The sequence below is a fragment of the Mobula birostris genome, chromosome 27, assembly GCF_030028105.1.
Source record: "Mobula birostris isolate sMobBir1 chromosome 27, sMobBir1.hap1, whole genome shotgun sequence".
NCBI lineage: Eukaryota > Metazoa > Chordata > Chondrichthyes > Myliobatiformes > Myliobatidae > Mobula > Mobula birostris.
In genome coordinates, this window is record NC_092396.1 from 40,767,081 (window position 1) to 40,780,952 (window position 13,872).

Here is a 13,872-nt window from a genome sequence, read left to right on the forward strand (position 1 = left end):
GCCAAACAACTAGAGGAAGTGTTCAAGGACATCTTTAATCTCTCACTGCTGCAGTCAGATATTCCCACCTGTTTCAAAAGGGTGAAAATCATACCAGTGCCCAAGAAGAGCAGGGTGAGTTGCTTCAACAGCCATTGCTTAGTTGCACTCACATATACAGTGATGAAGTGCTTTGAGACGTTGGTCATGGCTGGGATAAACTCCTGCCTAAGCAAGGACCTGGATCCACTGCAATTTGCTTATTACTGTAATAGGTCGATAGTGGACCTGGTCCTCAGACAAATAAATGAATCTGATTTTTTTATAGCTTTTATTATTATGTATTACAATGTACTGCTGCTGCAAAATAACAGAATTCATGCCAGTGATATTAAACACGATTCTGAATATTAAACAGTTCAACCAGAAACTCTCACTGATCTGGGAGCAAGGTAAATAAAAGAAAAAGTTTGGAGAAATTAGTTTTGGATCCTCAAAGGTATGTGGGTGGGTGTTAATCAGATTCATACTTTAATGGCCTTCCTATGTAGTGTTGTTGCATTGATTCTTTCTCCATTGCATTTGTGATGGTCCACAACTCGCATGCAATACGTCAATATAGGAAGAATGTAGCAGCTGAGAGTTCTAAGGTGGATGTCAATTGCTATTTTCTTGTTTGTTAGGACGTTTCCCATTTCAGTAAATACTGCTCTTGCCATTGCTATTCTTGTTTTTATGTCTGTTTCGTATTTGCCTTCAGATGTTACCCATGATCCAAGGTACTTGAAGTTGTGAACTTGTTTCAGGATTTCATTTCCCAATACGATCCTACAGTTTGGGATATCAGGTTTCTTTGATATTACCATTACTTCAGTTTTCTTTTTGTTTAAGGTTAGGCCAAGTCTTTCGTTCTCTGTGTTGATGGTAGATATGAGTTTCTGTGAATCTAGTTCACTGTTTGCTATCAGTACTGTACCATCCACATAGCGGAGGTTGTTGATATTCTATCCTTGTATACTTATTCCAGGTAGGTCTTGTATGGTTCTCATGAAGTTTTTACTGTACAGAGAGAACAGGTCTGGTGATAGAACACAACCCTGTCTGACTCCTCACTTTATTGGCTGATATTCATCAATCTCGTTGTCTATCCGTATGGCTGCACTTTGTTGCCAGTAGAGATTCCTGATTAGCAGAGATGTGCAGAGATGTGGTTCCTCAGAAGAATGCTATGCATATCATATATGGACAGGATAACCAATGAAGAAGTTCTACAGAGAATGAAAATAAAACATACATTACTTAAAAAAAATCAGAAAACAGCAATCAAAATTCTTTGGACACATCATGCGAAGAGAGACATTAGAACATTTAGTTACAACTGGAAAGCTGGAAGGAAAAAGAAGCAGAGGCTGACAGAGAATGAAAATGATTGATGGAATAACATCATGGTTAGAAACAGGGGAGGCAACAACTACAATTCGTATTGATTTTAATCTGTACTAGCTTTATTCTGTGTGTAATGATACTTTATGCCCTGCTGGCTCAAACATGGAATATAGATAAATGCAGTTCAGTCTGTAAATTGCCTCAGTTGTCTTAATTAGTACACTGGTAACTATATAAATTCAACTCGCAAGAACTCAGATCCAGCTGTGTGATAAAGCAGTGTTTATAAACCAGAATTGTGACTATTAACAATGCTGATTTCTTGCCCATTTCCTGTCCGATGCCTTGATCCTTCTTACATTCTCAAAGCGCTGGTTGACTCCTGCAGAAGTAATTACTCATTACTGGGACGGTTTGATGACAAGTTTTGGTAGGCTTCTTCAGCAAGAGCAGGAGTGATCACATTCTCTCACAGTTATTACATATATACTTTGAGTAGGCCAGCGAGCAAGAATAAGATGCCTTTCAGACTTCCCACTGCCTGGGGAAAAAATCGAGAGTCTGTATTACATCATTGCTAAGATTAGCCTACTGAATTACAGCAACTTGTGATTATAAAACTCTTTTAGCAAAGAAATTGATTTTGTGAACATACTGACATTCCCCACTCGATGCCTCGAGCCTGTTCTGCCTTTTAATGTGACCATGGCTGATCAGATTATGCCCTCAATTCCACATTTCCATCTATCCATGGTAACCATTCATATATCAAGGATGTATCTACTTTGTGTTATTGTGTATTATATGTGTGTTATGTGTACTACTGTGCTTTACACCTTAGTCCGGAGAAATGTTGTCTCGTTTGATGGTATACTGTACATGTGCATAGTTAAATGACAATAAACTTGACTTTATCTTAAAAATATTCAAAGACTCAGCTCCCACCATTCAAAAACTCACAGTCCACTGAGAATATAACATGAATGCATTGCCTGAGAAAGTGTTGGGAACAGAGTTGCCAACAGCATTTAAGAGATGAGTACTGGAACTGTTTAGACATAAGGGCTCTGGACCATGTGCTGGGAGGTTGATTGAAGTGCGAATGATTATTGTTGATGGCTTCAATGAATGGCCTCTTTCAATGCTGTATGATTCTATGAGTCTATTACCCTGTGGCATTAGCTCTAGCAGGAGAATAGTGCTCACTACTTCAGCCTAAGTCGGCAATGGAAAACCTTTTTCCAAGGCAGAACCGGTTGCTGCCAGTGTGAATTACTTCTAGTAAGAAAACAGAAACAATACTTGGCTTATAACCAACTGCAAGGAAACATCTTCAACAAATTTCAGCAAAGTCATCAGCTAACCCCTTATCTTTGTCATATGTGGGCAATGGAAGCGGACCCAAATGCAAGACATAGACATTGAAGTACTTGGAACTGGTCTGTGTTTATTAAGAATGCTGGGGAAGCCAAGGAGCGAGGACAAAATGATAACACGAAGGTAGATGAAGAGTGACAAACCGAAAAACCTGGACTTGGACTTGGGACTTGAACTTGGCAGGGAACTCAGGCCATGACTTGGGACTCGGGTCTTGGCAGGGACTCGGCACCTGGCTCTAGACTTGGCTCTTGACTAGAACTAGGACTTGGCTTGGACTTGACTTTCGACTTGGTCTTGGAACTTGATTCTTGGCTTGGACTTGGAACTTGGCTCTCGACTTGGACTAGGCTCAGACTTGACTTAGACACAGGACACGGAACACTGAGCCAGGGGTCCTCCTTGGACACAGGACATAGAGCCGGGACTCTTCTTAGATGCAGGGCACAAAACATTGAGACCGTTCACCACTCAGGGTAGTGGCAACTGGCCGGACCTACCCAGTGGAGGAGAGAATATGGAGAGACAAAACCACACAACGATAAACTGACCTTCATCTTGACACGAAAAAGCTCCAAGTAGCGGCGAGCCCTAGATGCAGCCCAGGAACTACAGACAGCGGCTCTAGTCTCACTCCGGTGGGTTAACTTGACAGGGATTCTGACAAAGTTACTGACGAGGTAACTGATGAGGTTACTGACGAGGTTACTGACGAGGTAACTGATGAGGTAACTGATGAGGTTACTGATGAGGGCGGTCCAGCAAGGAATCAATGGATCCCAGAGCTATTTATGTTGGCAGCCCGAAGCGAGAATCAGGTGCCTCAATTAAGGCGCCCAATGGAACAATGGATAAAAGGAATAGCAGGGATATGGAATCCACGGACTGGACCGTGAACTGGAATGCGGACTTCATGGACCAGACCCGTGACAATCCTTATGTGCTGATGTTACTGCTCACTCAGGAAAGGTCCTGATATCAACCAACCAACGTTGTTAGACTTTTAGTCACTGGGTGCAAGATAAATGCAAAAGAAAGGTTAAGAGAATGCTCAAAAAATATCCTGTACTTTAGTTGCTACTGTAATCTTCCAGCACTGATTTTAATGGCTGTTAATCAATGGGTTGTGTGATTTTAGAAAGTGTTGACAGGATAGGTATGGTCTGCATTACCAACTGATTGGAGGACAACCCAGGGAGAAGCACTGTACTCAGGATCAGATAGTAGACAATGCATTGCTGCCTTGTCAGATACGCAGGGTCTGAACGGGCCTGGGTAGATCAATGGTGTAAAGTACAACTGGGACTTCAATTTTGCATCGATTACAAATCACACTTCAACTCTGAAAATGGCACAAGTAGCTTGTCAGCAGAAATTGGGTGTCCCTTTCATTACAGACTTCAGGAATGTAGTCATCTTTGCTGTCCACAGTACATCCCCAGATAACTCTGCATCTAGCGCATAACAGGAAACATTTTACTTCCCTGATTATAGCATCCTTAACATGGCAAATATTTCTCTGGCTACTTTGCAGGAATGTTACCTAATGAAAACAAACCACAGAAGGTTTTATAAGCAGAATTAGGCCATTTAGCCCATTGTGTCTGCTCTGCCATTCGATCATGGCTGATTTATTTTCCATCTCAACCCCATTCTCCTGTCTTCTAACTGTAACCTTTGATACCCTTACTAATCAAGAACCTATCAATCTCCCAGTTAAATATACCCAATGACTTGGCTTCTACAGCCGAATGCTCCAACAGATTCCACAGATTTACCCACCTTCTAGTTAAAGAAATTCTAAAGGGACGCCCTTTTATTCTGAAGCTGAGCCCTCTGGTCCTAAGACAGATAAATGAATCTGATTGTTTAAAGAGTTTCTGAAAACAGATAGACCAGTGATATTGTGCATCTACTGTGTTGTTTGTCACTGATCTCCTCAGAGATGGGTGGTGGTGGTGATGGTGGGGGAGGGAGAGGGCTGGTGGGTCTTCTGTCATCCATTATAAAGTCTGTACCTCTGCGGCAGCTGGATGAGATTGAATTCAACGGCATCAGACGCAAGAACGAATGCAACAGGTCACTTTGGAAATGGGAAGCATGTTGGAAATGCAGCCAGAGTTTTGCTGCAGTCTAGTTTTCAGAAGATAAACCTTTCATCACTGGAAATCCTCAGTGTTGATAGGAGTGTGGAGTATTCAGGATATCTATTCACAGCATTTCTTCAGTCAACCACAATTAATGCACATTCATCGACTTCAAACTCCACAACCCATGACAGAAACTAATTTTACTTACTCTTCACACTTTGGATGACAACTATTGTTCCTGACTCCTTCTTTCCTACCATCTCAGACACCATGGTTTGGCAGAGAATTGGTGAGATCTTCTAAACAGGCAGCTGGCAGTTAGAGAAATTTTTATTGGTCTCACCTTCACATCCAGTCAGTAAATATCCAATATTCACAAGAAAAATATAAATTATAATACAAACAATATACAAGAAATGGCACAAATAGAACAAAAAAGAGGAATTCCATTGTGGTCAAATTTGGAGGAGCAACACCCTCAAATTCTGTCAGGGTACCCTCCAAACATATGGTATGAACATTGATATCTGTAACTTCCTGTAATCACTCCACTCAGTTGCACCACCCCACCCCACTTCTGCACTTCTTCTATTCCCTAGTGTAGTGGGCCTCTCACCCCCTCTCTTTTCCTCTACCACCCTTATGACCTGACCATAACCTCCCTCCGGTTCCCCATCTCCTTCCCATTTTTCCATGGTCTACTGTCCTCTCCTATCAGACTCCTTCTTCTTCAGCCTTTTACCTCCTCCACCTATCCTCTGCCAGCTTATTGCTTTGTCCTTTCCCCTCCTTGATCCACGCATCTTTCCCCTCACTGGTCTCACCTATCACTAGCCTACTTGAATCCCTCCCCTTCCCCCACCTTCTTATTCTGGCTTCTGCTGTCTTCCTTTTCAGTCCTGATGGAGGATATTGGCTCAAGACGTTGACTTTCCATCCATAGATGTTGAAGGACCTTCTGTGTTCCTCCAGGATTTTGTGTGTGTTGCAGAATCTTTCGTGCCACGGGATTTTGAGTCTTGGGTCCTTCTCCTTTTCTTCTCTGATACCACCCAATACGTTGCACATCCTCATCATAGGTCTCATCTCACATGCTCCTTCCTACGGAAGACAGCTCTCAGTGGTTTATAATCACAACAGAATTGTTGCAGTCCTTGGAACATCCCTGTAATCTCCTCTGCTCACTCTCCAGCGCAGTCAGTGCTGAGGACTGTACATTGTGTTCAGGCTATGGTCAGACCCATGTCACAAAAAGCATCAGCCTGAGCTCATGCCTGTGCCTCAGCAAATGGAGGGAAACTCCTTCAGTGTGTGGGAGTGAATGCTGTGTCCAATGTTACCCAGCCAACTCTGCGATGTGGTGGAGCCAAGAAGCATGAAATGAGAGGCCTTTTCTTCATGTGCCACCCCTCACCCTTCACATCTCATGTTCTACCCCTCAGCCTCCACTTCTCCCCTCCACCACATATCCTCCATCCCTCACCCTCTATCCTTCAAACTCCTCCCTTCACCCTTTATCCTCACCTTCCATCCCCGCCTCTTTCCCTTCCTCTCTCTTCCTACTTCAAGAATCGTAGCACCAGTAGTGAGGACTAAGAAGATATAGTAAAGGGAGGTGGAGGAGGGCTTACAGGAAAGCTTGGACTGGACAACATGTGGGAATTCATCTTCTGACCTGAATGAAAACGCTACAGTTGTCATCGACTGTATCAAGACCTGTGTGGATGAGTGTGTGCCTTTGAAAATATACCAGACATAACCCGCAAAGGTATAACAAGTGTCGGCAGGATGGTAGTTAAGGCAGTGCAATGCTCCTCCAGTAAGATGTGGGATTTCTGGCTACCTAGTGGTGTCTCTGATGACCACATCTGTACCCAACTCAGCTCCTGACTGACAAGGTTAAGGAACTGGAGCTGGAGGTGGTCCTACTCAGGACCACCCAGGAGGCAGAAAACCTCATAGATGAGAATTTTACTCAGGTGGTCACACCCAGAGTGCGGGCTGCAGATAGCAGAAGGGTGAACTGCAGGAGAAGTGAAGGGAGGAAGCAGTCCTGTGGTCATTCTCCTCAGCAACAAGATTACCCCTTTGATACTGCTGGGAGGGGTGACCCTGTTAGGGCAGAGTAGTAGCAGCCAGGCCAGTGGCACTCTGGCTCAGCAGGGAGGGGCAAGGTCAGGCAGTGCAATAGTGTTAGGAGACTCAATAGTTGGGGGAGGGGGCGGACAGCAGATTCTGTGGCCACGAAAGAGACAGCAGGATGTTGTGTTGCATCCCATGTGCTAGGGTCAAGGATGTTTCAGAGAGGCTGCAGAATATTCTCAAGAGGGAGGATGAGCAGCCAGAGGTCGTGAGACATATTGGCACCAATGGCATAGGTAGAAAAGGAGTTTGTACGTTCTCCTCCTGACTGCGTGGGTTTTCTCCGGGTGCTCTGGTTTCCAACCACAGTCCAGATGCGTACTGGTTGGAAGGTTAATTGGTCATTGTAAGTTGTCCTGTGAGTAGGCTCGGGGTAAATCTCAGGATTGCTGGGTGATGTGGCTCAAAGGCCTATTCCATGCTCTATCTCAATAAATAAATAAACAAAAAGGGAAGATGTCCTGTGCAGTGAGTATTGAGAGCAAGAGGCCGAAGAAGAGGATGTCCAAGGTGGCAATCTCTGGATTACTTCCAGTACCATGTGTTAGTCAGGGCATGGACAGAATGATATTACAGATGAAGGAGTGGCTGAGAACCTGGCACAATGGGGCAGGGTTTCAGATTTCTGGATCATTGGGTTCTCTTCGGGGGGAAGGTATAACCCGAACACAAAGCACTGGTTACATCTGAACCCGAGTGAGATCAATCTGCTGGTGGGCAGGTTTGCTAGAGCTGTTGGGGCAGATTTAAACTAATTCGGTAGGAGAGGAGTGATAGAACTGAGGATTAGGAAGTTGATTTACAAGTAGATGCAGTATATAGTGAGACTGCGAAGAATGACAGGCAGGTGAAAGGGAAAAATTGCAGTCAGTGAAATGAGTTGAAGTGTAACATGAGGGTAGAATCAAAAAAGGTGACAAATATAGGACTGAAGGGGTTATATTTGAATGTAATCAGTATACGGAATAAGGTAGATGATCTTGTTGCGCAAATAGGGATTGGCAGGTATGACGTGGCTGAAAGATTATAGTTGGGAGCTTAACATCAAAAGACACTCATTATATTGAAAGGACAGGTGGTAGGCACAGGGGGTGGAGTGGCTCAAAAAAATGAAATCAAATCCTTAGAAAGAGATTACATAGGATTGGAAGATGGAGAATCCATGATTGGAGAGTTAAGAAACTGCAAAGGTAAAAAGACACTGATGAGCGATTATATACAGGCCTCTGAACAGTAGCCACAATGTGGGATATAAACTACAAAAGGTAATCGAAAAGGCATGTAATAAGGGCAATGTTATGATAGTCAGGGGAATTTCAGTATGCAGGTAGACTGGAAGAATCTAGTTGGTGCTGCATCCCAAGAGAGGGAACTTGTAGAATGCCTAAAAGAGGCTTTTTTGAGCAGCTTGTGGATGAGCCCAATAGGGGAAAGACAATTCTGGATTTGGTGTTATGCAATGAACCAGATTTGATTTGGGAACATAAGGTAAAAGAACCCTAAGAAGATAATGATCATAATATAATAGAATTCACTCTGCAATTTGAGAGTGAGAAGATAAAGTCAGATGTATCAGTATTACAATGGAATGAAGGGAATTACAGAGGTACAAGTGAGGAGCTGGCCATAGTTGATTGGAAGGGACCACTGTCAGGTATGATGATGGAACAGCAATGGCTGAGTTTCTGGGAACAATTCGGAAGCGGCAGGATAGATGCATCTCAAAGATGAAGAAGAATTTAAAGGGAGGAAGAGGAGGCAACATTGGCTGACAAGGAAAGTCAATAACAGCATAAAAGCAAAAGCGAGAGCCTATAATATGGCAAAAATTAGTGGGAAGTTAGAGGATTATGAAACTTTTAAAAAGCATCAGCTGTCAACTGAAAAGCTATAAGGAGAGAAAAGATGAATTATGAAGGTAAGCTAGCTAATGATATCAAAGAAGATACAAAAGGATTTTAAAAGATACACAAAGAGCAAAAGAGAGGTGAGAATGGATATCAGACCTCTGGACAATGGCACTGGAGAGGTAGTAATGGGGTACAGAGAAATGACGGAGCTTGAAGACTCATACAGCCAGATTTGGGAACAGCTTCTTTCCAACTGTGATAAGACTGCTGAACGGATCCTGACCCGGATCTGGGCCGTACCCTCCAAATATCCGGACCTGCCTCTCGGTTTTTTTTGCACTACCTTACTTCCCATTTTTCTATTTTCTATTTATGATTTATAATTTAAATTTTTAATATTTACTATCAATTTGTAATCCAGGGCGCGGGAAGCGCAGACTCAAATATTGCTGTGATGATTGTACATTCTAGTATCAATTGTTTGGTGACAATAAAGTATAAGGTATAAGTATAACTTTATAAATGTTTTACATGAGTCTTCACTGTGGAAGACACTAGCAGTATACCAGAAATTTGAGATTGTCAGTGTGCAGAAGTGAGTGTAGTTGCTATTACTAAGGAAAAAGTGCTTGGGAAGTTGAAAGGTCTGAAGGTAGATAAGTCACCGAGATGGACTACTCCTCGCGATCTGTAAGAGGTAGCTGAAAATATTATGGAGGCATTAGTAATGATCTTTCAAGAATCACTAGATGCTGAAATGGTTGCAAAGGACTGGAAAGTTACAAATGTCACTCTGCTTTTCAAGAAGAAAGGAAACTATAGTCCAGTTAGTCTGATACAATGGTTGGGAAGATGTTGGAGTCCATTATTAATGATAAGGTTTCAGGGTACTTGGAGGCATGTGATAAAATAGGCTAAAGTCAGCATGGTTTCCTTAACGGGAAATTTTGCCTGGTAAACCTGTTGGAACTCCTTTGAGGAAGTAATAGGCAGGATTGACAAAAGAAAGTTGTTTACTTGGATTTTCAAAAGACCTTTGACAAGGTGCCAAACATAAGGCTGCTTAACAAGATAAAAGCCCATGGTATTACAAGGAAGGTACTTGCACGGACATAATAGGTAACTGTCTGGAGGCAAAGACTGCTGATGACTAGTGGTGTTCCACAGGGATCATTATTGGGACCGCTCCTTTTCAAGCTATATGTCAATGGTTTGGATGATGGAACTGATGAGCTTTGTAGCCAAGTTTGAGGATGATACGAAGATAGGTGGAGGGGTGGGTAGTGTTGAGGAAGCAGAGTTTTGCAGAAGGACTTAGCCAGATAGGAAGAATGGGCAAAAAAGTGGCAGATGGAATATAGTGTAGGGAAGTGTATGGTCATGCATAAATTATTTTCTAAATGGGGAGAATATTCAAAATTCAGAGGTGCAAAGGGACTTGAGAATCCTTGTGCAGGATTCCCTACAGGTTAACTTGCAGGTTGATTTGTTGATGATAAAGGCCAATGCAATGTTAGTGTTCATTTGGCAAGGACTAGAATATAAGAGCAAAGACGTAATGCTGAAGATTTATAAGGCACTGGTCAGATGGCATTTGGAGTATTGTGAGCAATGGATGCCAAGTCATTGAGTATATTTGAAGCAGAGGTTGATAGGTTCTTGATTAGTCAGGGCATCAAAGGTTATGGAAAGAAGGCAAAAAAATGGTTTTGAGAGGGATAATGAAACAGCCAACCTGGTTTTGCAGAACAGACTCGATGGGCTGAATAGCCAAATTCTGCTCCCCTGTCTTATGGTCTATTGATCTTACCCAAACCATAAGCCATGGATGAACTGGAGAATCATACTCTGCTGAGGGCTAAGTCTGTGCAATTCAACACTGGGGATCCAGAGCTTTACATGAAGCCCAGTTATGAGCTACGGAAAGCTATTACAAGACCGCAAAAACAATTCCAGTTGAAGTCAGAGATAGAATTGGATGCACATCAGCTCTGCCAAGGATTGCAGGCAAGGTGAACCCTAACATCATGAATGGCTGTGACGCTTCACTCCCAGGTGAGTTCAACACCTTCTATGCACACGTTGAAAGGTAGAATAAAACTACACCTGTGTGAATTCCTGCAGCATCTGGTGACCCTGTGATCTCTGTCTTGGAGGCCAAAGTCAGAACATCTTTCAAGAGGGAGAACCCTTGCAGGGCATCAGACCTTGATGATGTACCTGGGAGGACAATGAAAATCTGCGTCAACCAACTAGCAGGAGTTTTGAAAGACATTTTCTTGTCTCACTGCTGCAGTTGGAGGTTCCCACTGGCTTCTAATATGTGACAATCATACTAGTGCCCAAGGACTATACTAGTGTGGGTGAGCTGTCTCAATGACTATTGTCCAGTTGCACTTGTGTCTACTGTGATGAAGTACTTTGAGAGGGTGGTCATGGCTAGAATCAACTGCTGCCTCAGCGAGGACCTGGACCTGCTGCAATTGCCTATTGCCATAATACGTCTACAGCAGATGCAATCTCACTGCTTCTCCACTTGGCCTTGGATCTCCTGGACAATACTCATGCTTTTGTCAGGCTGTTGTCTATTGATTATAGCTTAGCATTCAACACAATCAGGCTCTCAGTTCTAATCAAAATGCCCCAAAACCTGTGCCTCTGTACTTCCCCCTGTAACTGGACACATTTCCTGCTCGCTGGCAATCAGCACAGGGACACTTCAAAGATGGATAATTAGCCCACTACTCTGCTCTCTCTACTCCCATAACTTTGTGGGTAGGCACAGCTCAAATGCCATCTATGAATTTGCTGATGACATAAGTATTGCCACAGAATTTCAGGTGATGACGAGGAGGAGTACAGAGGTGAGATAGATCAGCTGGCTGAGTAGTGTCACAACAACCTTGCACTCAATGTCAGTAAGACCAAGGAAACAACAGTGGACTTCGGGAAGAGGAGGTCGAGGGAACACACACCAGTCCTCATTGAGAGAACAGCAGTGGAAAGAGGGAGCAGTTTCAAGTTCCTGGGTGTCAACATCTCTGAAGATCTGTCCTGGGCCCAATATACTGATGCAATTACAAAGAAGGCATGACGGCATTTTGTTTGTAGTTTGAGGAAATTTGGTATGTCATCAAAGACTCTCACAAATTTATACAGATGTATTGTGCAGAGCATTCTAACTTATTGCATGACTGTCTTGTATGGAGGAGCCACTGCACAGGATTGGAAAAAGCTGCAGAAATTTGTAAAGGCAGCCAGCACTAGACTCCCCAGCTTCAAAACACGATGCCTCTAAAAGGCAGAATCCATCATTAAGGACCCCCCCCCCCGCCCATCGTCCAGTGCATGCCCTCTTCTCATTGCTGCCTTCAAGGAGGAGGTACAGGAGCCTCAATACACACTCAATGTTTTAGGAACAACTTCTTCCCCTCCACCATCAGATTTTTGAATGGACAATGAACCCATGTATACTATCTCACTAATTCTTTTGTTCTTTACTTGTTTTTTGCTTCTTGCATTACATAGTTAATTTATTTTTTATCTATATGTCTTGTAGTAATTTATACATTTTTATTATCGTGAATTCCAATGTACTGCTGCTGCAAAACAACGAATTTCACAACATGTGCCAATGATAATTAAATTTGATTCTGACTGTTCATCCTTCATCCCCCAACAAGCACAAGATGGTGGGCCTTTTCCTCTGTTTTCACCCCTCAACTTCCTCCCCTCGCCCTCCACCCCTTTTTCTATTCCTCATTCACCATTCCTCACCCTCCATCCCTCACTCTCTATCCCTCACCTCCACGTCTTACACTCCACCCCTTTCTCATCATTCCTCACTCGCTATCCTTCACCCTCCATCCTTCACTCTCCATTCCTCACCCTCTACCCCAATCCTCCACCCTTCACTTACCATCACTGACTCTCTGCTCCTCACCCTCCATCACTCACATTCTTCACCCCTCATCCTCCATCTCAGACCATCCATCCCTCCCTCTTCATTGCTTATGACCTTTCTAAATCATGTGTCTGAGGCTATTATTTCTGTAGTTCTCAATGATATCATCATGAGCTCTCGGATTTGTGGCTTTTTTGCCAAGTGGCACAATAAAGATGAATCTGGCTGAGAAATTGTTCTGAAACGGTTAATGTTGGTATGTGACCTTCTGGTTCAATAGAAAACCTGACCCAATATTCCACTGATTTTCCTACCACAGATATCCCATCTGGATGTAATCTAGCCCTTTAGCTTTAGTTCTTGTTTGCATTAATAAAAGGGTGCTGAGTTTCCACATTCTGGGGAGTATACCAAAACTAATAGGCGGTGTGAAATTCAAGCTGTTCTCCCTGAATTTTAAGATAATTTTTCCTGAAAATACTGCACAGAAGTGCACTGTACTGCTCATCGAGGTGGGTGGTAGGCATGGTTTGTAGACAGCGTTTGCTGATATTCGTGACCTAAACCACAGACAGAGGGCCAAAGCTGCCAGTACAGAAAGCTCTTGCTTGAAGCTAGCCTTGCTTTGTATATCAGAATGAAGATAAAGTTCAGTTTCATATGTGGAATGGAAGGGCTACTAGTGAATCAAAACCTTTTTCTATCTAAACTTATTCTGACATTTTGTTTGATATTCCTCACTATAAATGGTGATAATACAAGGCTCTGATATAGGACATAGAACATAGAACATAGAACATAGAACAGTACAGCACAGGAACAGGCCCTTCTTCCTACAATGTTGTACTGAACCAGCTAAAAAGTAAATCAAAAAAACACAAAAACTAATCACTCCTACTTACACAATGTCCATATTCCTCCATCTTCCTCATATTCACAGGCCTATCTAAACATTTCTTAAAAGCCTCTAATATATTTGCCTCTACCACCATACCAGGCAGCAGATTCCAGGCATCCACCATTCTCTGAGTAAAAAACGTGCCTGTCACATCCCCTTTGAACCTACCCCCTCTGACACGTACCCCTGTCTACTCCATCTATACTCTCATAATCTTACAGACTTCTAGTAGATCTCCCTTCAGCT